The sequence below is a fragment of the Kogia breviceps genome, chromosome 4 (assembly GCF_026419965.1).
Source record: "Kogia breviceps isolate mKogBre1 chromosome 4, mKogBre1 haplotype 1, whole genome shotgun sequence".
NCBI lineage: Eukaryota > Metazoa > Chordata > Mammalia > Artiodactyla > Physeteridae > Kogia > Kogia breviceps.
Window position 1 is genome coordinate 136,085,371 of NC_081313.1, and position 26,433 is coordinate 136,111,803.

Genomic DNA, 26,433 nt, shown 5'->3' on the forward strand with positions numbered 1-26,433 from the left:
AAGCCCCTTTTTGCTTCCAATTTGAATATTCTCTGCCTTATCTTGCTGGCCCTAATCTCTCTCCCCAGACTGGCCTCTCAAGGCAGCAGTAAGTAACCGGCAGGGCACAGCTGCCCGCCAGCACAAAACCCGCACAGCAGCGAGCGGGCCAGGCCTGCGTGCCTTGCTCCTCCACCAGCCTTTTTTTCCCAATCCTTTTTCTCAAAGTGTGGGAAGAGGCTCGGTTGCAGCAGGGAGGATTAGAAATTCTGGGATCCACTCCATGCTCTCAGAAAGTCCTAGTGGGAAGACGGAGAACTTCCGAGACTCAGAGAAACAAGGACAAATGCTTCGGAGGCTGACATTTGGCTGATACTGCATGAAAAATGACCTGACTCTTTTGTTGGAAATGCCTGAAGGGGGAGGGGATGCAAAAGGAAGAGCTCACTGGGAATGGAGGGAAAACAGAATCAGTTCTTACATGATCAGGATTTTTAAAGAGGATGGGGAAGAGATGACCTGGCTGTCAGAAATGTCAAAGAGAGTTAAGTGTGTTTGTAATTGCACAGAGGGAAAGGAGAAAGTGAAATGGGGAAGGACCAAGGAATTGACAAAAAATTATAAAGACAGAGCTGGAAGGGATCTTAGCAAACCTCATGCTTTACAAATGAGGACACTGGGGTCCCAAGACCAGACCCCAAGTTCTAACAGCAGGAAAAGAGTGATGATATCGATGATAATAATAATGGCAAGTGATATTTGCTTACTGTTATTTATCAAACCAGTTCACCCTCTTACTGTTGTTTAGCACATGCCATGTTCATTTCCATCTCTGGGCTTCTAGGTTCCCAATAACAATAAAAGTTAATATTTATTATGTGGTGTGTGCCGGACACTGCCTAAAGGCTTTACATGTCTTATTACATTTAATTTTCCAAAAAAATATTCCAGGAGGTAAGTATAATTATCATCTACATTTTACAAGTGGAAAAAAGTGAGACACACAGAGATTCATAACTTGGTGAAGGTGACAGGTAGGAAGATGGAGCCAGGATTCAACCAGGTCTGTCAATCTCCTGAGCCACATTCAAAAAATATTTGTGGAATGAATATGTGACCTGAATTTGTATATTTTTCACACAGACCTTGCTCCAGCTTTAGTCCCAATGTTCTAATTTTCTGAGGGACATTGTACCTCTCCAGGCTTCCTGATTTCAGGGGCAAGGTCATCTTCTGATACCATAGGCTGGGCCAGAGATAGGGTAAACTCTTTCCGTAAAAGGCTAAATAGGAAATATTTTAGGCTTTGCAGACCACATCCTTTGTCTGTCACGAGTTCTTCTTTGTTTTTTTTTTTAACAATCCTTTAAAAATGTAAAAAATCATTCTTAGCTTGAGAGCTCCCTCTGACTCCTGTTCTAGGTCCCCAAACCTTGGAGTCATGCTTAAAATGTCCCTCTCCCACCACCTGTCCATCCAATCATAAAGGTTTTGGGGTTTGGGCTGCCTCTCAAAATACCCTTTACATTTTTTTCAGCACCACCCCCATCCCTAGTCCAGGCACCCACTATCTCATGCATGCTCTGGGCACCAAAATGGTCTCTCCTATTCCCCAAAGGAGCCATATGTCACTGCTGGATCAATTTTCACAAACAATGATTTGCACAGATCGTTCCCTTGCTAAAAGACCTTCAAATCTAAGCCTCTTCATCATCAGAAAATCTACAAACAACAAATGCGGAGAAGGGGTGGAGAAAAGGAAACCCTCTTGCACTGTTGGTGGGAATGTAAACTGATACAGCCCCTATGGAGAACAGTATGGAGGTTCCTTAAAAAACTAAAAACAGAATTACCATATGACCCAGCAATCCCACTACAGGGCATATACCCTGAGAAAACCATCACTCAAAAAGAGTCATGTACCAAAATGTTCATTGCAGCTCTATTTACGATAGCCAGGTCATGGAAGCAACCTAAATGCCCATCAGCAGACGAATGGATAAAGAAGATGTGGTACATATATATACAGCGGACTATTATTCAGTCATAAAAAGGAATGAAACTGGGTCATTTGTAGAGATGTGGATGGATCTAGAGACTGTCATACAGAGTGAAGTAAGTCAGAAAGAGAAAAACAAATACCGTATATTAACGCATATATGTAGAACCTAGAAAAATGGTACAGATGAACCGGTTTGCAGTGAAGAAATAGAGACACAGATGTAGAGAACAAACGTATTGACACCAAGGGGGTAAGTGGCAGGGTGGTGGTGGTGGTGTGATGAATTGGGAGACTGGGATTGACATATATACACTAGTATGTATAAAATGGATAACTAATAAGAACCTGCTGTGTAAAAAAACAAATTAAATAATATTCAAAAAAAAAAATCTAAGCCCCTTACTCTTCATTCAAGGACTGATCCCCCCAAACACACACACACACACACACACACACACACACACACACACACAGAGTTATCTGGTCTTTAAAGCATAATAAAAAGAACAGCTAACACTTAATAAGCATCAGTATGATCTAGCCACTCTGCTAGCCCCACAGGTTCTCATTTAAGATTCATCAGAACCCTATGAGATAGGTATAATTATGAGCTCAATTTTACAGATGAGTAATTGAGGCTCAGAGAGGCTAAGACACATATGCGAGTTTATACAGTAAAATGGTAAAACAAGGAACCAAATTGTGGCTATCAGACTCCAGGGTCCATTCCCTTAACCTCCATTCTGTATTACCTTTAACATATGGCCCTCTCTGCCCTCTCAGAGCCTCTACACCAGTCCCACCGAGAAACATCCTCCAAGGGACCATTGATTTGAGAGACAGCGAGCAGGTCACCCCGCAGGATACACATCTCAACTCTTGGCCTGCAAAGGGCAGCGACGGCCCTGGAAGAAAAGGTGGTGCCTCTGAACTTCGAGCACCATAAATTGAGCGGGGATACCTTAGGTGTGGAGAGTGGGTTTCATCTGATATCCCCAGTAACAGGCTGCCAGCCAACAAGTGGGCAATTCAGAGCAGCTGCGTTTCAAAGCAGCAGACCAGGACAAGCTACTAACGTGTGGACACAACCACACCAAGACTTGCTTAAAAGCCACGCTGTGTCTTCTGGACCACGGCCGCAGGCCAAAATACACACATTCTGGTTTTTACGACCATAAGGTTAGCATTCTTTTAGTGGTTCCTTCCCAGTTCCCTCGCTCTCCACCGTGCTGGGTTTTGCGCATTCCATCTCCTCTTTCTTTTTCTCCTTCCCAGCTCTGCTATCTGCCTCCCTTGCTTCCACCCTCCTGCTTCAAAGCTTGCTTCCACTATCTGTTGCCTTGCTTTTCTGCAACCACCCCGTCACAGTGGTTTTCCTCTCCTTTTGGGCCCTTGGTCAGGTTTTCCCTAATTACTAGGCTTCCTCTTCCTCTGTTTTCCTGTTTTCCTGGCAGAACCTCCTTCCCCTGCCTTTTAAGTTTCCTGGCTTTAGCACCAACTTGAAAGCTCCACTCCGGCTTCCTGGTCTTCTCATTTCCTCCATTGATCCATCCTCTCTCTCCTCCACTGGCTCTCCTGCATGGCCCTTTCCTTTCTTTCTGGACACCTGGTCCTACGTGTCCCTCTTATTCCACCCCCCATCCCCTTCACCCTTCACCTCTGTTCTTTGTTCCCTTGTTCCCTGTGTTTCCTCAACCTCCCGTCCCTCCTCTTAGGTTCCCTGCTGGTTCCATCCCCCCAGCCCTTATCTTTGTTTTCCTTCCTTCTGGCTGCTGATAGAGTGGGAGTAGTTGCAGACCGCATCCCTGATTTCAGCAGACCCAGAGCCAGCACATCAGCCTAACACTAACAGTGCCCGGGGAGAGGGAGTCTCGGTCCCTACAAGCAGTATGCCCCCGCAATTTGGAGCTGAGCTAGAGGCTTTGGAGTAAAGCTCGAGCAGTCTGAGGCGTCCAGATTGGCAGGCAGCATGGAGAAAGGACTGACTGTTTCTTTTTCCCACTGATCTCGTTTAAGTCAAGGCCAAACACCAGGGCTGGGGCATGTCATTTGTAAGTTGTAGCCTCAGTGACCTTCCCTGTCCCTTCCTCACAAAACACACACACACACACACACACACACACACACACACACACACACACACACATTTCTTATTCACTTTTGTTCGGAGCAAAAGGCCCTGTAACTTTTCAGATGTGGTACATGAACACCCACGCTGAAAAATAAGATCTATAGAGGGAACCAGAGCCACCACAAAAGGAGATGCTGCTGCTGCGGAAAGGGCTATCCTCCATCCCCTCTGCCTCTTGCACATCAACTCTTTTCAACTTCAGTTGTTCCTCTTTCCTTGACTGAGCCCCGTTAGAGAAGAGCTGGCGTCTTTCCTTAGAGGACAGCGCCATCTAGCAGGTGAAATGCCAAACCCTTAGCAAGCAGCCCAGAAGAAAACCCGCCTCCCCAGCTCCCAACCAGTTCCCAACTTCCCTTTTTAACTCTCAGCCCCAACTGGTCTGAAACAGCGATTTAACCCTTTGGACTCGTTGGAGATTTAAGTCCATTTCCAATCACCTCTACTTCTCCAGTGCCTGATTGAGTTTCAGTTTGTGGCCTAGTTTCTAGAAAAGGCAAGAAAGTTCTAGGTCAAAGCAAAATGAAAAAGAACATCCTAAGGATATCTGAATGGCTCAGGCCCCCTCTAGAACTCTGTAGCAATATTTTCTTCTCTTCCTTTTTTCAATCATTTCATCTCCTCCCTTCTTTTCACATTTACTGAGCACCTGCTGTGAACCTGGCACTATGCAAAGTTAATTAAGAGACAGCTCCTCTCTCCAGGGTCCCACGGTCCAATGGACTCAGATGTTAGACTCCTGACTTTGCAGAACCTCTGATCTGGGATGGGGCCTTTGTAATCCTAGCTGTGCTAAGGATCCAGGGGATAGAGGAAAGAAGACAGTCCCAGGTCCCCCACTTCCACCTCTATCCAAACAGCTTCATGTTTATCCAGGTTTTACTTCTTCGGTTTCTGCCTAAGATTTTGTTTGAATAAAGTATTTTGAAGACAGCTGCTCCAATCTAAATGTCTCACTGTACAGATGAGGACATGGGGTCCAGAGAAGTTTAAGGACTCACCCAAGGCCATAGAGTTAGGGGAATAGCTCTCCAAGTTTTACTTTTCCTGGCTCCTTGACAATAAAACCCTATCAGGTCTTCAAGGCCAGGCTTTACAAGGTAAATGAGGGCAAAGTGAACTGCTCTCACAATTTTGTATTTTTGTTTGCATCTTTCCTGCCAGATTCCATGTAGGCAAGTGACCGTATATGAGTCTGCTAGGGCTGCCATAACAAGATACCCTACAGTGGGTGACTTCAGCAACTGAGACTTATTTTCTTGTAGTTGTGGAGGCGAGAAGTCCAAGATCAAGGAGGTGACTTTCTTCTGAAGACCATGAGGGAAGGATCTGTTCCAGGCCTTTCTCCTTGGCTTGTAGATGATCATCCTTTCCCGGCATCTTCATCATCTTCCCTCTGTACGTATTTCTGTCCAAGTTACCTCTTCTTATAAGGAGACCAGTCATATTGGATTAGGGCTCTTCCTAATGACCTCAGTTTAACTTAACCACCTCTGTAAAGACCCTATCTTCAAATACATTATGAGGTACTAGGGACTGGGACTTCAACATGAATATTTTGGAGGGACACAGTTCAGCCCATAACAGATGGCAAATAGTTTTTATTTGCCTCCCAAACTTTAATCAATTGGTAGTGGCTGCCTAGACTCCCCCACCCCACCAAAAAGGATGAAGAGGATTCTCAAGATTGAGAAAAGGATTCTAAGACTGAGTCCACATGGGGTCCACATTGCCAATATAAGCTACAGGCATGGCAGTGGGAAGTGGCAGCATGATTGTCACACATCTGCCCTTGGTGATATAGGGCATATAGACACTGCCTCCTAGGAGCAAGAAACATATCTCCATGACATATCTCGACATACCAAAACATTTCAAAGCCATACTTCTGAAAGAAGGTCCATAGCAATCATGTGGTCCTCTCAAGCCCTTTATTTTACAGATGAGGCAAACTAAGATCCAAGGAGGTTACGACTTGCCCAAGATCACTCAGCTCCTTTGTGGCAACATCAAGACCAGAACTTGACTTCGTATCTTTCTTTTTTTGCGGTACGCGGGCCTCTTACTGTTGTGGCCTCTCCCGTTGCGGAGCACAGGGCTCTGGACACGCAGGCTCAGGGGCCCAGCCACTCCGCGGCATGTGGGATCTTCCCGGACCGGGGCACGAACCCGTGTCCCCTGCATCGGCAGGTGGACTCTCAACCACTGCGCCACCAGGGAAGCCCCTGACTTCGTATCTTTAATCTAGCATCCTGTCCAAGACTTTGGTTGCCCCTATTAACATCCAATAAAAACAGAAGCTCCAATATTTCCCAGGCAGGATCCTCAAGTTCCCCATTCCCTCAGACCCAGGAAGGAACCATGCGAAGAGAACTAAGCTAAAAGCTTCTGGTTGGAGTCTATGGCCAACTCCATACTGCTTGCACCACTAAGTATTAAAGGATTCTGAGGCTGCATTTAGGCTTTTCTGGAGAGAACACTGCCATCAATTAGTGATGTCTGCCATTGCTAGATAGGCACAGGATTGGGTAGGGGGAAGAAGAATATTATATATTTGCTGGGTTAGCTAATTTCTAAAGTCCCTTCCAATCCTAAAACTTTGTAATGAGAGCCTTGAGCAGGAGCCATGTGTTTCTTCCTTGAAATTAACTAGAAAACTGGGTTAAGAGACATGTCATGATGATCTCAACGCCCAAACACAGTTATATGACCTTCTCCAAGGGTTTTGAGCACAGGGCCCTTCTGTGTAGCTTCCTTTCCCAGAAGCTCCAGCTATCCTTTATACACACATCTTTAGTTTCAGTCCCACTGAAGTTATCACTGGTGTTTCTCCATGTAGAAATCTCCCCCTAGAGTCATTTGGTGAGACCCAACTCTGGGTCCTGGATGAACACTGGTAACTTCCATTTACTTGATGCAGCGATAGGCAAGAAGTGTTTCCTAAAGCGTTATCCTTGAGGCAATTGCAGGCGAGGGGCCATGCAAAGGTCCACTGACTCATGGGCCCTGGAAAAGGCCAACTACAAGCGAATAGATACCATTTCTCAAAGGCTTTCCAGCATGCCACAGCATTGTCTGTGGCTGACCCATGCAGCTGATCAGGGAGAGGGGAGTCGAAGACATTTGCCTCTTAACTTCATAGAGGCAATGAGCCTTATTCAGGTTTTTCTGTTCCAGCTCAGCCTGCAACACCCCAGCTGCCTCTTACTCCTCCCTCTTGGCAGGTAGGCCTAGAGCAGCTTCTGAGAAACTTTAGGATAGGTATTTATCACCTGGAGAAAAAGCTCCATGTGAATGGGTATGAGAGAACCCAGAACTGGTTAAGAGCTCAGCTCCAGAGATAGTAAGATCTAGATTCAAGTCACAGTCCAGCCACTTTCTAGCTGTGTGACCTCAGACAAGTTACTTAACTCCTCGAAACCTCAGTATTCCTATCTGGAAAATGGGGACAATAATAGTACCTAGTTCATAGGGTTGTTGTAAGAATTAAATGGGATCATATTTACTTATACTATTATTAGTATTATTAATTCAACACATATTTAAGGAGCACCTACTCTGAACTGTTTGGGATACAAAGATGCATAAGACATTGTTTTTCACTTGGCAAAATTCATGGTCAATTACAATTCACTTGCACTACAATATCAAGTGCCTAGCCCATATCTGTCCAAAATACAAGACAAGAAGGATTAATTCAGTCTGGGAAGCTAGAGAATTTCCTTTACATAGCCAATAACATTTGAGCAGGACCTTGAGGAAGGAATAAGTTTTTACTATAAGTTCTCACCAAGGGATCAACATATGCCAGAGGAACAAAGCCTATTCTGGGAACTTTAAGTGTGGTCTGTGCCTGGAGGTGGTAAAGTCCCTGGATTTATTTCCGTGGATCCAGGAGGGAGCACCCCTGGAAGTCAGGAGATCTGACCTGACCCTGGCTTGCTGTGTCACCTCAGTCAAGTCATCCTACTTCTCTGTGGCTGTTTCTTTAAATGTCAAATGGAATTGATTACCCACAAAGAGGTTCCATAATGCTTAAAATTTAAGTAAGAGCTGTGTGAAAACTTTGGGAAATTAAAAAAGCTATTCAAGCAAATAAGAAAAACAGTAACAAATGTTTACTAAGCACTTACTACCTGCCAGGCACTGTGCCAAGGGCTTACAAGCATGACTTATCACAACAGCCATTACTATTGCCACTTTGCAGATGAGGAAACCCATTGGGAAAAGAGGTAACGTGCTCAAGATAACACAACTAATGATGTGTAAGCGAGGGAAAGGAACAGTGCTCCTCTTCCCCCCCACCAGACATGCTGGAACTGTTTCTAATGATCCTGGGGTCTGGACAGGCCCATGAGAAACGGAGGCACTGAACAATGCTGTACCCAGAACTAGACTAAGGTTGCAGGATAGCACCCTGCTTAAGTCCAGCCTGCCAGCCCCTAGAGAGGCACAAAACATTTTGGGTCTCTTGGCCATTTTGCAGGAGATCATAGCCATAGCACATCACTCTTTGTCCAGTGCATGCCAAGAAGAGCTCAATATGCAAATGTCAACTTTCACTGACACACATCCCCGGTCACTACCTGGATTGGGGGGCGGCCACAGCACAGAACACATGCCTAACACATGCCTAAGCTCCTGAGGTCACCCCTTGGCCAGAAGCCCCAGTCCCACAGGACATCCCAGTGGAGGGCCCAGGGCTCCTGGGAAGAGCTCCCTGACACCTACAATGAGCCTTGGTAGAACAGGGTTAAGGGAAAGTGGGCCCAGGGTCACCAATAATGCCTCCAAGGCAAAGGCCCGGCTGTGAGAAGCTGAGTTGAGGCTGGCTGGGGCAGCCTATGGAGGAAGGGAGAGGATGTATTGGGCTGCCTAGAGGCTGGCGATAACCGAGGCCTCATAGCTGAGAGAGTTAGCTCAGGGATTCAGAGGAATCCCATCTACTGAGAAAGCCCGGAAGTAAAAGCTCCCAGTGAAAAAATGACACCCACACTGCCTGAAGCTGGGGGAAAGCCCTGGTTACAATGTCTTCTGCTTCTGAGGAAAAGAAGGAATTGGCGGGGAGCGGGGGTGGTTCGTTGTTGGTGCATTCAACAGGGGTACAGTAGGGTGATCATGGGTGCTGGCCGTCTATCTGCTCCTGCCCCTCCAATCTCACCCTATGTCCAATTTTCTTTCTTTTGCCTCCTTCTCTTTCTCATCTTCTTCCTCATTTCTTACTACTAGTTCTAGGTAAAGTTTTTTGAGTTCTACCCCTGTGCCAGGCACAGTGCTAAATGCTTTACATGCATTATCTTGTTTAATCTGCATAAGAACCCTCTGAGGTAGGCACTATATAAAGATTTCAGAGAGGAAGAAATTGAAGCTCAGAGAGCTTTAAAAAAACCGCCCAAGGTCACAGATCCAATGCAGCATTCAAATCCAAATTTTTACTCTACAGCTTGTGATCTTCCCGTTGTACTACCTGCCCATAAAACTTGTTTGTGGAGAGGGAGCCCATAAGAGGACTGCCTACCAGAGACTATGTTTGAGCTAAGTTTCTTTTTCTTTGACGGAAGTTACCAGCTGCGTCACTGTATAAATCCCTGAAGAGAACTTTCCTCAGAAGGGAGGTATTGTGAGAGCACACGACTGTCCTCAGACAGGGATGTAATAAAACCTTACGCCTTTTGAGGGTGTGAGAAGGAAGGAGCCCTACCCCAGGGGAAAGGGTAGGAGGGGAAGAAGCCGAATCAATGTTCTAGGCTGTTGAAGGGGAGGACTTTGAAGCCAGCCCTTCAGCAATGATACTGTTGACAACTTCATCCCTGTAAGACATTTGAGCAAGTGAGGGTGAGCCAAGAGTCCCTGAGGTCCTGATGCAACCATGATAGGACCTGAGCTGAAGCCTCGCCCAAGAGCGGTGCAGAACGATGTTTCCAAGTCACACATGGGCCAGTGAGAAACCACATCGCTAGAAGATTGCCCATACTCCACTTTCCTCCTCAGCAGGTGTCCAATAAAGTCTGACTACCCTGTCAGCTAAGTTAGCAAGCCCTTGGGGTTTGGATAATTCAAGGAGTGGTGGGAGACTCTGAGCTTCCTTTAATAAGGCATGTGAGGATTTCAAGCAATTAAAAGAGAAAATAAGAAAACCAATTCTATTTGCACACTGAGGTTGCTCCACAGCTGAGTTTTTCTTCAGGGTTTCTCCTATTGGTCTTTCTATCCTGTTGGCGTGATGTGACAAAACAGTGGTTATCATAACTTTCTCAAGAAATCCATAACTCACCAACAAGGATGATTTCTTTCCCCCAACCAAGTCAGGGTCACCATGGATAGATGCACAGGCTGCACAATGCTCAACTCCAAGGGGTACCATTCACACAGACTATGATGTGAATGGTTCCTTTAGGTGTTATGCAAATAAAGAGGCACTGAATTGCACTCTCCCATTAAGAATCAGGTTAAATACATCCTTCTCCACCCAGCCTTCCCCAAACAGCCCAGCTGACAAGAAGTACTCTCTGTTTTGTACCCACCATATACTCTCTACAAGACACTTCCTGCCTTGTAGTTACTGTTTCACGTGAATAGCTAATCTTTCCCACCAGACTATGGTTCTTAACCTTTTTAGAGGAGTTCTGAGCTGCTTTTAGAATCCTATCATAGACACAAACACTTGCCCTAAGGGAAAAAAAAAACTGCACAAACACATGTAATTTTGTATCCAATTTCCCAAAATTCAAAGACGCCCTAAAAACCATCCACAACCATTCAGGGTGGAGCTACCAGGAGAGCAGAGACAATATCTGCCTTGTATACCATGGCATACCCAAAATTAGCACAGTGCCTGACACACAGTAGCATAATAAATGCCTGTTGAAGGAAGAAATGATTGACCCCTGGAATCCTTGTGTGCAGGGTCAGTGTCAGAGCCATTTCTTTAGCCTCAGGGAGTTTCCGAACAGTGGACCTTCAACCAGCCTGGCCCTTCCAGGCCCAGCCAGAGAAGGAAACTTCGCCAAGCTCCAGAGTCCCCATCATGAAAAGGCAATGTCCCTGCTTGGTGGGGCTTTTAGGCACTGAATGGGAAATCTGACACAATGACTTTTCTGGCTACTTAGAATTTATGCTTCCCTTCTTTTCTGCCCAAGGAGATACAGAAGTTTGTTTAGTGAGGTGAATAATGTTAATATGATAATAATAATAATCCCTTAAATAATTTTCAAATTAAACTGTCTTCCACATTTTCACGTGTATGAGCTCCTCTAGTCTTCACACATTATCCAGTGAAATAGATATCACCTTCATTTTACAGAGCAGGAAGCTGAGGCTCAGAGTGGCCAAGTTACTTGCCTAAGTCACACTGTTTGTCAAAGGCTAGACCAGCACCCTGGAATTCTATCTGCTTCTCCACCATTCTTCTGCTGACCTCACACTGCCATATAAGCAATTTACTGGACCCCATATTAAATGTCTTCTACATGCAGACATCAGCACACTCTGAGTTTAGCCTGTCGGGGCCATGCCCCAGAGTCTGTCTGCACCAAGCCAGAAAAGTTCACCTGCTCAGCAAGTATCACCTGCCCACAGGCTTCCAGCTGCCAAAGCCAGGCTAAATGAAGCCAGGGACTGGCATTAGGACTCTCTTGGGTCAACAGTCAACAACATAGTGGCCCAAAATGGCCCAGCCCTCCTCCGCCACCAAATGCTGGCCACTGGAACATCTCAACCACACCTCCTGTCTCCCAAGAGGGCGTGAGCTGGGTCCTCATTCCTGAGCCTCAAGGCATAACAGAAGGTGAAGGCTTGGAACATCAAATTCCGCAAAGAACAGTTCAGATAATTGAAGGAAAGAAAATGAGTTTGGGAAGTGAGTTAATAGGACCTCTTAGAGCAGGGGCCCCTGCTCAAAGGAAAAGAAGTCTGTAGAAGGCACTCAAGTACATAAAGAGATGTGCTACTATGGATGATTTACACTCATTGTTTTTGCATCTGTATCATAGGTAAAGAAAGGTAACAGCTCCCACTGTAACGGGCAAATTTTAGGTTAAGTGTGAATAAAGACTTCCCTACTGCGAGAGTGAATGGGGTGTAGAATGTGCCCCCCTCAAAAGCTTCAGAGTGGGATTTGCAACACCTAGAATAAAATCACTTAAGGGAAAATCACCTTGCATTGAGTTAAAGGGGTAGATCAGCTGACCTCTACATAGACCTCCCTTCCCAATTTGAAATTATGTTGCCACCTTAAATCATAGTAATGTTTTATGCCTGTATAGACGTTACAGTATTCAAAGTACTTTTATGGAGATTGGATCACCTTTGACAATTCTGGAAGGTAGTGTGGGAGGCAATTACCATCTCCAGTTTATAGATGAAGAATGACAGCCTCACAGGGCAATGCTTTTTCCAGCCAGCTATGGAGAACCATGCATCTTAACCAGCTGGGATCTCAGCTCTCAGCAGCTCAGCTGACAAGGTCTGAATCCTTGTGCCAGCCATATGGATTTCTGAGAAAGCCCAGGGAAGCCCTTACTCAGACAATCTGGGACAGGGGTTGGACAACCGCACAACCAGAGCAGCCAAGAATGAGAAATCACAGTGACACCCCTTATCTGGCCGGAGCTGCCTGTAGATAAGGTAGAAAAGAGTGCACGTCACAGCAACTTCCTGGATTTGTGTTCAGACAACCATTCCCCCTCAGTCCCATTAAAAAAGACTCCAGTCATGAAACGCTTCTCTCTTCCTGTCTCTTTGTCTTCTCTCTGTTCTTCGCTCTCTCCCCAAGCCTCCTTCCTTATCTCATTGCTCCCTCTCCCTGAGGCTTGACCGTCCTCACCTCTCACCTTTCTCTGCAGGGCAAAGAAGCCACTTGACATGATGACAGGTTCTGGGGAAAGCCCTTGCCCACAAAGATCTCCCACTCTCAAGAGCTAATGTTCCTAAAAGGAAGGGCAGTCTTACATGTGTATATTGGCTGGTTAAATCTCTGACAACTTGGTGAGAATTATTTTACCACGATGTCTCCCTTTGCACCAGGAGTGATGTATCTAGTCAACAACTATGCTAGTCATAGAGATACACATCCCCAGGCCTCATGGTATTCCTGGTTTTGTATGGGGCTTCCCTGAGCTCTGCCATATCCTGAACCCTCTCAACCCCTAGGCATCTGGAAGGCAGACACAGGGGCAGGGCAGCCTGACCTCCCAAATGAAGTTCTCACGTGTGCTGCAGTGTGAGAAAGGTGGACCTACAGCAGTCAAATCCAAGACTCTTGGAGGGAGGAAGGGAAGGCATTGAAAGGGGAAGAAGACCTCAGACCAGAGAACTGGGGGTCTCAAAGACCAATGATACTTCACAATATGTCAGAAATTTACCACACTTACTGTCACCACTGCCACCCCCAGTCCATATACACACTCACCACAACCCAACCAAAGAATTCCTTTGAACTGCCTTGTAATGGCAACTGAAGTGGGATCCAGAGACCCTCCAACCACTCACCTGCTTCAATTTCCTAGCCAGCTATTTCACTCTTGTCCTGCTCCTCCTGAGATCTGAGAGGTAAAGTGGCCCAAGACCACACAGTACGTGAAAACAGAGGGGATGACAAATTGTATCAGGAACCAGTGTGTCTGGATTTGAATCCTGGCCGACCACCTAACAAAACTGTGACCAAAGGGGCATTACTTAGCTTGCTTCCCTTCCCTTGTCTGTATGATGGGTATCTGAATAGTCCCTGCATTGTTGCAATCTACCAAAGAGTAAATGAGATAATACAAGGAGATAGTCAATGCTTGACACACAGTATGTGTTCAACAATATCAGTAGCCAGGTCTGGAGCTCTTGCCTTTGGCTTTGTGGTAGAGCTTGGTTTGTTTTTTCCCTTACCAAATTACCCTTTTGTGTCATGGAGAGGAGGTTGAGATATTTATGACTCAGTTCCTGACCCAGGGGAAAGAATGACCCTTTGAAATGTCACCTGAAGTGCACTTTATTCTTGCTGCAGACTCAGATCAACAGAATTTTGATACTTCCCCACTCCAAGACTTGTGCCCCATTAGAGAAAAGCAGACCCCACCTCTGAGGTCTCCCCACTATCTCTCAAGACCAGCTTCTTAAATCAAATTACAGAAGGATCCTCTTTTCAAATGCAACTTTGACATCAGACTAGCCAAAAAGATACAGTGGTCTAGCCTTAGTGACACAATTCTTATCACGCTAGCGATTCTTGCAAAGAAAGATAGGAAAGTCTCCTTCTTCCACAGAAGGGCTTGAGTAGAATTGAAGATTGTGCAGTTCAGGGGAGACTTGCTATATAATATCTGAAATCACTAGACATTTGAAAGCAGAAATGTCTTTCTCCTTTGAGTACTGCAGCCTAACCGCCATCCAGAGATGATTTATATGTGCTCATCCTTATTACAGACTACACATAATAAAGGCATGATAGAAATCATATCTGCATAGATTCAGGCAGCTCTGGGAGAGAGGCTGCCAGTTTTGTTTGACAAGACACTCAATCAAGCAAAAAGGTTTAAAATATTCCAGGAGGATATCCCACTGCCTGCTCAAGACCGTATATTTTTATCCAGATAACAGAAATCCTAATTGAGCACAACATTAGTACTCATTTTTCCTAACTCCTTCTTGCAATAAGAAGTGCCAAAGGAAAATTACAAAAAATTATGGGCTAGGGTTCTGAAGAAGTGTTTGCCATGTGGTAGTTCCCATAAACTCAGGCATTGCCCCTCATTTGGGTGTTTCTAAGCAGAAAGTGAGGACTTCTGTGTCCACCGTACATTGGGTTGAGTTTTTCCCTACATTTTTGACTCATTGGATGAAAACTTTCCTTCAGGACCTCTCCACATGTTTAAATCCCTTTTAAAGTGTTCCTTGCCCTTAGATTTATAGCAGGGTCCGGAACAGGGGGAGGTGAACGAGACGCTCACTCACCCAGGTGCAAAATTTAAGGGGGCACAAAAACCCCAGAAATCAAAATAAGTAATATTTTAATGCAATATTTTGATAATACAAATGAACGCCAAAAAAAATCAACGGTGAATAAAAGATCAGAATTTTAAATAAAACAGACACCAAGTCTGCACTTGTACAATACTGCCTCACTCGCCAAACTCTAACACCGTCCCTGGCCGCCAAAAGATTTATTTACAAAAATGATAGCTGGTCTGCAAGTCATATTTTACTGATTCTATTTTTTAACATTGCATTAAATTATTTTTTATCTCGATCCCTGCATGTTTTGGTACCTCTTTAAATATCACACGGGAAGAAAATGCCTCACTTGCCTGCCCCATTCTCAAAATGCAGACAATGATGCTGAAACCCAAAAGGGAATTTAAAAACCCTAAATTTACTCATTCAAATACCTCCTCCTCATCATGGCATCCAACGGCACCAAACACTTTTACACCGCACTAATGGTGAGCAGAGGAAGGGGGTGGGGGAGCCACCATCCCAGCTTCTAAAAAGAATCTCTTTCCTAGCCGTTACAAGAGCTGACAGGTTGATAAAACGTTTAAAGACACAATGTTCAAACAGTGAAAAAAATTAAAAATGTAACAATAAAGTTAAATGTAACTGTTTTAAAGCATAATTCTTTTGAGAGACGAGTTTTATGTTGGACCAGCATTTGAAGTAGCAGTAGGCATTATTAACGGGAACCTCTAAGAGAGATGATTTAAATCACCAAAGTAATAAAAGCTGAACAAGGACTAGCACCTTGAAAGGCACTTGGAGAGAAGATTGCATACAAATGCAATTAAAACGATGCTTATAAAATACTAAGATGTTAATTGGGTTCAGTCCCAGAAGCCCCAGCAGTACAGTATGTCAGAAGTTAGCTGGTTTGAAGTTTAAAAAGAGTAGTTTAATTTGTACACCTTGTCCTAATTACAGAGCTTTCTGCAGCCCGCGTATCTGTATGGTTTATTGTAGCTTGGAGCTTTGTAAAACAAACACACACACCAGTTAATTGGGTTATTGCGATGGAAAATTGGGCTACAGAACAGCAACGCCTCTTGCTGGTGTGCCTTTACGGCTGGTAATGAACACTCCAGCCATGCCAGGGAACCCTGATTTGTAAGGTGTGCCCTTTACAGCTTGGTGATTCTGTTGGCCTGAGGAATAGGAGGTGATGCCGTGAAAACGAAGAATCACACCAGATAATGTTCCCTCACGACCACGCTCCCGCCCCAACTGGCTTGCTTAGAACTGTTAGCACTGCCACAACCCCCCATCCTGGTTCCTGCCCTTTCAAACATCCCAGCCCTTCTGAAGGCCACATTCTCACACTAAAGCCCTAGACCCTCGGAATGGAGCAAGGACAGTGGTTCATCCAGTAGTCCTGTTTTTAGAGTACCTGTGGGGAGACCTTGTGAGGTGGCGGTTTTTCTCCTAACCAGCAAATAAATATGGAATGCTATCAAAATAGGATCATTAAGTCAGATTAGGAGTAAGTATGGCTGAATCATTTTCCAGGAGTCCAGTGAAATGTGCTTCTCACCATTAGGGTTTTGGCCATTTCATGGCTGGCACTGCAAACTTCCTTCAGGAAGGGAGACTGTGACATATTGCAGGTTTACGGTCTTTTTCTGTCACTCTCCCCATCCCCTTCTACCTCTAGCTGCTAAATATGAATCCACAGTGAAGTGAGATGAGAGTGTTGAGATTTTTATTCCTGTGCCAGCGAAATTATTCATCCCTGGGAGGTTCAGAAGTGAGCAATGGGGTAGCAGACAGTGTGGAAAATAGCAAATACAAGATTCCCAGGCTGGATCCCAGCTTATGGAAAATACGGAAGATCCCCCTCAGTCTTTGATCACGAGTAACAGAGAAATATCATCTTCTGCCACAGCCTAGAGCAGTTTTCCACATGGAGTCCACAGTCTAGCCCAGCCCAGGGTAGCCAGTCCAGGGTAAACTCGGACCATCAATGCCTGACTCCAACTTCCCCTCCACCTGGGTGTAGGGGGGACCTGGCTCCTCCTGATTAAAAGGAAAGTAATCTGATCTGTGAAGGCACTCTAAGAAATTGATGTCTCAAACTTTTCTCCAGCCAAGAGTATTTGCAGTTTAAAAAAGAATCACCGCCGGTAGGCCATTCTTTACAGAGATGAGAGAAGGAAGGCTTTGGGAGCCAGGGCCCTCACACAAGAGCCCATTCATCATGCTGAGTGGACTTTTAAAACTCTCTGGACATCAAGGATAAGCTTTTCAACATGCAGGGTGCTGTAAAGAATCTCAGAGCACAAGGTCTCTCTTGTCAATGAGCTGATATTTTGGAGAGGCAAAGCCCACACCTGGCTCTCAGGGCTGGTCTGGAGGGTGAGTGAAGCAGAGAACAGTTGCTGTAGCAACTCTACATGGTGTTAGGGTAATTATCTACACCACTGATTTCCCTGGACCTGAAAATGTGGAATTAAAAATGTTTACTTTGGGCTAATCAAAATCCTAAAGGGAAACCTCCCCTGTCCCAGAGCCTGGATTTTAACTAAGCCTGGCCATGCTTACTGCCAATTAGCATGTGGGAGACATGAGCAGAGGCTCAGCTGTGTGAGTATTCCTGGCCCACCATTTAGCAGCTGTGTGGCCTGGGGCACATTCCTTCACAGCTCTCTGCCTCAGTGTCCCCATCTGTAAGCCAAAGACAATTACATCACCTCCCTCATGGGGTTGTTAGGATGATTCAAGGCGATAATGCAGGTGAAACAGAACACTGCTGGGAACATAACAAGCACTAAATAAATGTCACCAATTATAATTATCACTATTAATATTATGCGTGCTTTACAGATGAGGAATTGAAGCTCAGAGAATTTGACTAATATGCTTAAGATCTTACACACACACACACACACACACACACACACACACGGAATAACAGAAATTCAAATTCAAACCCAGGAATTCTGACCCCAAAGCCCACAATCTTAATCATTATGGAGAGCAACTCTTTCTGAAAGGATATCTCCTTACAACCCAGGACTCATTTCCTCAATCTGGTTCTATTCCAGCCCACAACCTGGAAGAAAAGAGGGAAGCGGGGACATTTGAGAACACCGTGGTACCTGAGAGGCGCATCTGAGGAAAGAAAAAACTTGCAGATCTTAGAATCCCCCATCACTACAGACACACCACCCATTTCACAATTTCCCCCACATGGGTCCCGACTAAGGACAGCATCAAGGAGAAATTCCTGAAGTGCAAAGGTGCTACGGTTTCTGCTTAAAATTGACTCTGAGGTTGTATTAAAAAGCAAGAAAGCATCAGTAAACCCAGCCTCCCTGGCTCCAACAAGCCTGCGGCAGGCAGGTTATTATTATTATTTATTTGTTGATGGATATTCAAAGCCATCAGTCAGGTCTTCCCCCAGGCCAGGAAACCGAGGAGCAAAGGCAGTAGAAATCTCGTTCTTAGTTCCCATAGCTGCTTGGGAACTGAGAGTTATTAAAGTACACTTTGCTATTGTTATCTGCTCTGTGAGGTGCTTGACCCTACATCTGACTTCAGGCTTCTGCTGTCCCGACAGTACAGGCAACAAAAAGTCGTACAAATTGCAAAGAGGGACTCCAGGGATGAATGAAGAGGAAGTGGCAAGAGGAGGAGGACGCTGGGGCTGGTGGAAATGGGGATTTTGTACCTTTGTTTTATACCCTCTCTGCCTTAACCTTTCATTACTCCATAACCACTGGACTCAATGAGACCAGAAGATGAAGAAATTGCCCAAGGACGGATGGATGGAGCTGTCAATGGCAATAAAAGTCCATGTAATAAGAAGAAAGAGACACTTGCCACAAGGGTGAGTACTGACCACATCTCTCACTGAGGGCTTTCGAACTTTTTCTGACCTTGACTATGCCCCATAGTTAGAAATACATTTTACAGCATGCCGCAGACCTCCATGCACACACTCATAAGTGAAACAAAATTTTCACTGAAGCAATACTCACTTTTACCACATGGGATGTCCTCTGATACTTTCTTATAATTTTCTTTTTTAAAAAAATCTTGGTGAGGACCCATAAAATTAACTTCATACCCACCTTTGACCTTGGAAATAAGAATCCTCTCAGATTGAAGTCAGGGAACCAACAGTTTTGACAACAAGCACCCCAATGGTTCTCTTGCACACAAAACTATGCCTTCAACCCTCAGCTGCCTCAACTTGCCTTCTCAAGAAACTACTATACATAAAATAGATAACTAATAAGAACCTACCATATAGCACAGGGAGCCCTATTCAATACACTGTAATGACCTACTTGGGAGTAGAATCTAAAAAAGACTGGATATATGTATATGTATAACTGACTCACTTTGCTGTACAGAAGAAACTAACACAATCTTGTAAATCAACCATACTCCAATTAAAAAATTAACTAAAAAAAGGCAATTCAATTAAGGGGAAAAAAAAAGAAACTTGAAATCATCCAGGAATTCTCAATGTCTGGAGGTGGCCAGCACTCCATAATGCCTAGTCTTGATCTGTGACAGTTAATTTTATGTGGCAACTTGGCTATAGGCTATGGTGTCCAATTGTTTGGTCAAACACTAATCTAGATGTTGTTGTTTAGGCATTTTGTAAATGTGATTAACTATTACAACCAGTTGTCTTTAAGTAAAGCAGATTACACTTTATGAGTGGGATGTATCCAATCAGTTGAGGGCCTTAAGAGCAAAGACTGAGAAGAGTGAGGTTTCTAGAAGAAGAAATTCTGACTCAAGACTAATAGAAATCCTGCCTGAGCAGCCAGCCTGCCAGCCTGCCTTACACATTACAGACTCGCCAGCCCCCATAATCATATGAGTCAATTTCTTAAAATAAATATTTTATATATTTGTATGTATATGCATGTAGATGTATATATATTTATGCAGATATGCACATATGTATTTATATCTTCATATATACATGCATATATATACAAATATATGCATGTGTAACTCCTATTGGTACCTCCTAGAGGTTTGGTTTCTCTGGAGAATCCTGACTGATACAACGTCTAAAGTCACATTTACTATTAAATAAACTTAATATAAAAAAAGAGAGTGTTTACTCTGGCCACAAGTGGAAACTAATAATAAAGGGAAGGAAGAGTGGATTCAAAGAGACACAGTAAAAGATCTGTAATCTAGGTAATTCCATGGGAGTTACCTGTTAATTTGTTAAGGCGGTTGAAGGAGGGGAAGGAGTACAAAACTACACCCACGGTGTTGGCTTGTCCAGTACAAATAGTAAATAGAGTGAGCAGTTTGGGAAGGAAAGATGATGAACTGAAATTTACACATATTACATCTGTGATGTTTGCAAAAATCTGCAGGTGAAGATGCCTATAGGCAGCTATGCAGCTGTATGTATGAACATGTGCCTGAATTTTAGAATCAGATCCAACCTAGATGGAGATTTTGGAGTCATTCATATATAAATAGTATTTGAAGACATGGAGGGAGATATGTATATTAGTTAAGACATTAGTTAAGACACAAACTGTCTGGAGGGTATTTATTGGCTCATATGTCTAAAAAGTGCAAGGATATGCTGGCATTAGATACAGCTGGGTAAAGATGTCCAAATGTTCAAATGTTCAACCATCCAAATGTTACTACCAGGAATCAGTCTCTCTCCATCTCTCATCTCAGTGTTTCTCTCTCTTTGAGGTGGGGAAATGGACACCAGCACCTCCTGGCTGACATCCTACAAGTTTAGTACCCTCCACGAGAAAACACCATCTCTTTCCAAATAGATTGAGCAAAAGTTCCATAGCTGAGTGTTTGGGCTGTTCCCCCAGCTCTTATGTGGTTCACTTCTCCTCACTCAGGTCTCTACTTAAATGTCAGTTTCTAGTGAAGACTTCTCTGACCACACAGTCTAAGATAGCTCCTTATCTCAGTCACTTATCTCACCTTTATTCCACTTTATCACTACCTGATATTATCTTGTTACTTAATTTATTTATTACATATCTGCACAACTAGAATATAAACTCCATGAGCTCAAATTTTGGTCCTATTCACATTGTGGTTTCCCAGTCTCTAAAACAGTACCTCCTGGCACATATTAGGTGCTCATTAAATATGCACTGGATTAATAGACTCTGATCACGGTGAGAGTATTTACACCAATGAAATGCTACAAATTATGGCTTTTCCCCCACGAATACTGGTTGTTAAATATTTACCAGCACATCAGAATCACATATACTGAGAGGGGTAGAGGTTTTGTTCATTCCACCCAAAGTAATCAATTTGCTTTTATTAAAGGAAGGGTGGATAGATACTGGGAGAACCAAAACAGCTGATGACCGCCATAGTAAAGTTGACCAGGAAGTGTTCAAAAACCAAGAGGAGAGATATATCAAAGAGAAAATCCTGTAGGACACTAACATTGAAAGAAAAGGTGGATGAAGAAGAAGCCTCAAAGCACATAGTGAGAAGCAAATAGAAGTAAGAAAATCAAGTCACGGGTGTCAGAGAAGTCAAGGAAAAATCGAATTTCAAGGAGGAAGAAATGGTCCATTCTATCCTATGCTGCAGAGATCAAGGTAGCCTAAGGTAGTAATTAAAATCTAGGTCTTGGGCTTCCCTGGTGGCGCAGTGGTTGAGAGTCCGCCTGCCGATGCAGGGGACACAGGTTTGTACCCTGGCCCAGGAAGATCCCATGTGCCGCGGAGCGGCTGGGCCTGTGAGCCATGGCCACAGAGCCTGCACGTCCAGAGCCTGTACTCCCCAACGGGAGAGGCCACAGCAGTGAGAGGCCCACGTACCACAAAAAAAATAAATAAATAAATAAAATAAAATAAAATAAAATCTAGGTCTTTATCTGACTGATGAGATGGTACGATTCTGACAACCATTGGTCCACATTTCTCTATTGGGTAGAATGCATCAAAAGTCACTGAATACAAGGCACCTATCTCTTTTTCTCTGTTTTCTGTGCCTACAGAGTAAAAGCAAGGCTCCATACTTTATGTGGCTCATTGGGGTACCATTGGCACAACAGATCCTACTCTTCCTTTAGGTGATATCACCTTCAAAAATCTCAGTTTGGGAATGAAAGACAAAGGTACCTAGTGATGCTATAGAAGGACTCCCATACTAAGTTTCCAAACTAAGTTTTCAGCTTAGACTGGAGACCACTGTTAACTTTGTGTTTGGGGTTATTTGTTTACTGTAGAACTACTCAGTCGAGAAAGAGGAAGGTTACCTGATGCAAGGCTGAGTTTGCCAATTGCTTCCTATTTGCATGTCCCATCTCCCCATCTAAATTCCAAGAGTCTGATCAGGAACCATTAATATATGGACCTAGGAGACAAGACTTACATCACAGGTCCCAAAACATACACTTACCACTAAGCTCTGCGATCCTACTTAAGTCACTGAACTGTTCTAAACCTCTGTTTTCTATGAGAATAAGAAGGGTTGGACTACACCATTTCAAATGTATCTTCAAACTCTAAATTTCTTTTTCTGTATTCCCAAGTATCTACCATTATGTGAAGTGTTTCAGTAAATATCTGCAGAAGGATTGAAGGGTGAAGAAACAATATATTATCTAGCCATCATATCAGTGCCAGAAAGGAAGGGGTGAGGAAAACATAAGGCAAGCTACAACTAAGAAAATTAACACTGTAATTCATGGATTCAGAACAAGGGCACTCTCTCTTGGCCCCCACCTGTAAGTAGTTTATTACTGTAAATTCTAGAAGGCCCTCATATAGTAGTCTTATTTATGTCATGACCCTACCCCACGGAGAGTTTTGTAACAAAGCAACAAAAAGCTCCTTCCTTGCTTTCAGCATTTCTCTGGCCACAGTTCTCACTGGAATGGACCCCCATCACGGGCACTGGCTAAACTGAAGAGATGATTTGTATCAATCAGGTCTCTTTGGTAGAAAGCAACAGAAATTGACTTAAGGGGAGAAAAAAAAAAAGCAATTGTACATCTATTGTGCAGCTTGCAGAATAAAAGGAAGAGTTGGTTAACCAAACACAAGAAGGACAAGAACCAGGCAGCTCAGGGATATCAGTCATCAGGATGTTTTCTCAAGAGCGTTGCTATCAGATGACTCAGCTTTCTTCTATCTTGATGTGTCTCTGCTCAAGATTCACACGCTGGGGAGAAAAAGGCTGACTGGCCTATTCTCGATCATAAACTTACCCTTGAGATCAAAGAACAGTAACTCTTCCCAGAAGAATGGTGTGTATACAGTCTATGCACATGTGTGTATATATATGTATGTGGTATATAAGTATGCACAAATACGTATGGGTGTATGGCACATGCATGTATGTGCATTTATGTACGTATGTGTAGCTACATCTGTATCTGGTATATGTGCATGATTCTGTATGTGTAAGATTGTTGGATATGGATGTGTATTGTGTGTTTATATGTGTGCAGGGAAGAACATGCTGGGAAGATAAAGTTTGGGAAAGTCTTTAAGGTATTTTTGAATTTCAGTAACATTCCCTACCAGCTATGTAACTAGCTATATAACCTATTATCTCTAATCTTTAGTTACTCTCATTTATAAAATGGGAATACCAATACTTACTTTGCTTGAAGCATTAAAAAAAAGACAATGCATGTATGCAGTAGCAGTAAAACTGGCACAATAACCTCAATAAATAGGAGTTAATATTCTTACTATCTTATTATCTCTGAGAGACGCTATGATGTTCATAAATAGGTCAAAATCAAGTCAAAAAAAGTTCTATTCAATCTCATTTTTTCTGCCCCAAGAGCATCCACATCGGGAAAGTCACTCTTGTCCCCATCCCCAGGAGGCTACTCCCTCACTCTCAACTTAGTGTCTTTGCTAATGTGCTTCTTTCCACCTGGAATACCCTCATTTCTTGCGATCCCACTCCTAAATTCTAACCCCTTCAGAGCTGGGTTTCAACCCATCAACCCCAGTAAGCCTTCGTCGAACCCCTGCAGATCTCCTGCTCCTCTCAGTGACAACAACCCTTACAGGAGAGATGGTGTGGCCATCCAATAGCTGTGGCCACCTGGGGTGCTGCATTGAAAGGAATTCTGAGACTGAGGCCAGGTCCAGAATCAGCAGGAAAGAGTGCCATAAGAATCAGAGTTTCTGGCAAGGGTGCAAGAAGTAAGTGCTGTGACCTACTTGGCATATGGTTGTGATGCCTGCCATGTTACTCTTGGACTGCACAATGTGTTGGACTGTTCACTAAATGTTCCACGTGTGCTCTTCCCTTGAAACCAGGAACCCCATCTCATACTTTTTATTTCTGTCCCACTCCAGTGTAGTGCTGAGCACAAGGCAGGGGAATCAATCAAGGCTGGTAGGAGGATGAAATTCATTCCTTGACTGGTAGCCAAAAAGCATGAGATCATGTACTACAAGCTGAGAGCATCTGGGGACAATGAACAAATGCAACCCCACAACCTTCTCAGCAGGGAACATGGGGACAGCGGCGAGATCGTGACTTTTTGAGTTAGACAAAACTGGGTTAGACTTCAGTCCACCTATTAAATAGGTGGCCTTATGGCCAAGTCAGGTAACCACCCCAAATCTCAGTTTCCCTGTCCAAAAACAATGGGACTAACAATATCCACACTGCGGGGTCATTGAGAGGATTAGAAAAAAATCAAACATATAAAAGACTTGGTCCAGTTCTGGGCAGAGAAGAAGCATTAAGTGCATCTGAGTTTCATTTTAAGATATGAATAATGAATTTGAAAAGAATTCAGAAAGTACTAATAACATCAGCATTTTGTTGCCATCATCATATGGCAATCTGGCTTTCCTGGAAGACAGTCCATACCAAATCCTCCTTGGATGATGCCTGTGTAGCTTTTGTGAGGAACCCCTTCTTCCCCTCCCACTTGGCCCCTAGCATGACCCTCCAGGAAATGCTCTGCCCTCTCGCCACCCCGTTGGCAGGTAACTTGGAGCTCTTCCCACTAGCACAACAGGCTCTCTTCATGAAGTAGGAGTGGGGACTGGAGAGTTCAAACATGCTTTCCACTGAATCAAGCCTGTATTTCTCAGGCAGGAGCTTAGCATACTTAGACATGTGAAACATCAGCCAGGATCAACAGTGACCCTGGATTACCCTTGCTTATGTAATTTTCTGGGGAAATCCAGGGCATTAAAATCACGAACCACCCGGCATCAGTTGACATAGTGCCTGCCTGTACAGCTAAAAGTCAATCTAGGATAAACCATATATTCCAAGCCATAGATGGAGCATTCATTTTTTAAAAGAGCACCTATTTATTGAGGGCTTACTATGTGCTAGGCACTATGCTAAGAATTTAATAGACATAGTCATACTTTATCCTCCCAACAACCCCCAGTGGTAGTACAAACTATCGCTTCTCTTCAAATCTGTGTAAAACCCAGTCATTATCTGAAATAGTGTGTTTCAGTGGTAATTAAAATGCACAGGGACATTACTGCCCCCTAGGCTATATCTCTGCCCTGCCAAACATTCAGCACTATCATGAGGAATCCAATGGGGAGAGATGCCCAGGGGCAAAACTCCCATTCCTGCTCCAGAGCCTCCAGAGACTTCCTCCTAGAAAGTCCATTAGCCTTGGCAGGCATCTCTGGTGTAAATCACCACACGACACTCAATGAGAATATAGTTATTATAACAATTGCTGCATTGCATGATGCTCATGCCATCCGGAAATGTAGGTCTAATTAGCTCTAAGCTGCAGAAGATTTGAGTATGGTAGTTTCATTTTGGCTTAATGCTCGGTGCCTGGTGTAAAATCTGAATTTATTACTCTTTTTTTAATCATTTCTGCATGGCTCAACCAGTCGTATCAAAACTACTGCATGTTATAGACTTTAAAAAGTGATTCCCTGTAGGCATTTTAAGGTATAGGATATATTATGGGAAGATATATATTTGACAGCATTCTGTTTATTACTCAGTTCTGCTACATTGTTCATGAACTCAGTGAAAGATGTTCACAGTGGTAAGTAACACTTTATTCCAGGAAGAAGAAACACTGGGCAACTTCCTTCAGTAAGTACAAGAAACAGCGTGTCTGCAATTACGTGTCTGCAATTACAGGACTAATGGGCAAATGCTTTGCATACTCCATCAAAGCCCTCACAAACAAAAGAGCCTGGGGCTTCCCTGGTGGCACAGTGGTTAAGAATCTGCCTGCCGATGCAGGGGACACGGGTTTGAGCCCTGGTCTGGAAAGATCCCACATGCCGCGGAGCAAGTAAGCCCGTGTGCCACAACTACTGAGCCTGCGCTCTAGAGCCTGCAAACCACAACTACTGAGCCCGTGTGCCACAACTACTGAAGCCCACGCACCTAGAGCCCA

The 26,433-nt window shown here is 44.0% G+C and overlaps 1 long non-coding RNA gene across 1 annotated transcript in view; it reads right to left on the reverse strand.

Annotated features, from left to right (window-relative positions):
• LOC136794064 (uncharacterized) overlaps positions 1 to 26,433 on the reverse strand; it is a 374,692-nt gene that overhangs the window by 112,487 nt on the left and 235,772 nt on the right. The window lies entirely within an intron of this gene.